Source organism: Arachis duranensis, chromosome 7 (genome assembly GCF_000817695.3).
Source record: "Arachis duranensis cultivar V14167 chromosome 7, aradu.V14167.gnm2.J7QH, whole genome shotgun sequence".
NCBI lineage: Eukaryota > Viridiplantae > Streptophyta > Magnoliopsida > Fabales > Fabaceae > Arachis > Arachis duranensis.
In genome coordinates this window covers 47,314,826-47,317,109 of record NC_029778.3, presented here as the reverse complement: position 1 = coordinate 47,317,109, position 2,284 = coordinate 47,314,826, and positions in this window count along the sequence as shown.

Sequence of the window (2,284 nt, the reverse complement as noted above, 5' to 3'; positions counted from 1 at the left end):
CTGGAACAAATGAAGTCTATGGTGATACCTACAACCCATCTTGGAAGAATCATCCCAACCTTAGATGGGGAGATAACTATAACCAAAACCAACAACCATGGCAAAGAAACACAGGCCAGAACAATTGGAAAAACACAAGCCATAACCCCCAGCCAAACACTAACCAAAACTCATACAGAAAACCACAAAATAACTACCCAAATTCTAACCAATACCCACCCAATAACCACCCAACTAACCAAAACACTTATCTTCATCCATCAACACCCCAAAACCAACCCATCACACAAGACTCACAGAGAATTACCAATCTAGAGCTACTCATGGAGAAACTAATGAAGATCCAAGAATTGACAACCAAGAATCAAGAAGCCTCCATGAAGAACCTAGAGAGGCAGATTGGACAAATCTCTAAGAAGATCTCTGTTGAGAAGCCATCAAGTTCACTACCCAGTGACACCATTCCCAACCCAAAGGAAGAATGCAAGGTTGTGCAACTAAGAAGTGGAAAAGTGTTAGTGGATGGTAGTCAAGGAGCAACAAAGAAGCTTATGGAGAATGACACTGAGCCAACAAAGAATGATGAAACCATCAACAAAGACATGATAAGCAAGAATGCTCCAGAAAAGCTCACAGAAGAAGACAACAAGCCACAGAAGTTGAAGAAAGGAAAGAAGATCTTAGAAGAACCAAGTCCAAAACAACATCAAATGGAGAAGAGCTCAACATCACCTTTGCCTTATCCACAGAGATTTCACAAGGAAACAAAGGATCAACACTTCCACAAATTTCTTGAGACTTTCAAGAAGCTAGAGATTAACATACCTTTGGCAGAGGCTTTGGAGCAAATGCCCCTGTATGCTAAGTTTCTAAAGGAACTCATCAACAAGAAAAGAGATTGGAATGAGAAGGAAACGGTGATGCTTAGTGAGGAATGTAGTGCCGTGCTCCAAAAGGGAATCCCACCAAAACTCAAGGATCCAGGGAGTTTTGTAGTGTCATGCACTATAGGCAAACTATCCTTGGATAAAGCTCTTTGTGATTTAGGAGCTAGTATCAACTTAATGCCTTTGTCCATGATGAAGAAGTTGGCCATAGAAGAACTCAAACCCACCAAGATGTCACTAGTCATGGCAGACAGATCAATCAAGATACCAAATGGAATTGTGGAAAATTTGCTAGTAAAGGTTGGAAAGTTTATCTTCCCTGCAGACTTTGTAATCCTAGATACTGATGAGGAAGGCAACAATTCAATCATCTTGGGCAGACCATTTCTAGCAACTGCAAGAGCTATCATAGATGTGGAAAAAGGAGAAATGATTTTCAGAGTACACAATGAGCAGATGATCATCAATGTTTTTAAGTCAATGCAACACCCTCTAGAGCAGGAAGATCATTTGAGGGTGGATATGATAGAGAGCTTGGTGGAAGAAATGCTAGACAGTGATCAGCATGAGCAAGAAAAGGACAATCAAGAAACAATAGAGGAATATGTGGCTGAGGCTTTCATAAACAAAGAAGTGGAACCAAGCAAGAAAGAAGAGGTGCAAAAGCAAGAACTGAAGCCATTACCTTCTCATCTCAAATATGCATTTCTTGGGACTTCAGAAAGTCTCCCGGTGATCATAAATTCGTCCTTGACAAAGAAAGAAGAAGGAGAGCTTCTTGATGTTCTCAGAGCCCACAAGGATGCCTTAGGATGGACCATTGATGACTTGAAAGGCATTAGCCCTACTGATGAGCGGATATTTTATACGCTTTTTGGGGGTAATTTCATGTAGATTTTAGCATGTTTCAGTTAATTTTTAGTAGAATATTATTAGTTTTTAGGCAAAAATCATATTTCTGGACTTTACTATGAGTTTGTGTATTTTTCTGTGATTTCAGGTATTTTCTGGCTGAAATTGAGGGAGCTGAGCAAAAATCTGACTTAGGCTGAAAAAGGACTGTTGATGCTGTTGGATCCTGACCTCCCTGCACTCGAAATGGATTTTCTGGAGCTACAGGAGTCCAATTGGCGCGCTCTTAACGGCGTTGGAAAGTAGACATCCAGGGCTTTCCAGCAATATATAATAGTCCATACTTTGCGCAAGGATAGACGACGTAACTTGGCGTTAAACGCCAAGTTCATGCTGCTGTCTGGAGTTAAACGCCAGAAAAACGTCATTATCCGGAGTTGAACGCCCAAAACACGTCATAACCTGAAGTTTGACGCCAAGAAAGGCCTTTACACGTGGAAAGCTTTAATCTCAGCCCCAGCACACACCAAGTGGGCCCCAGAAGT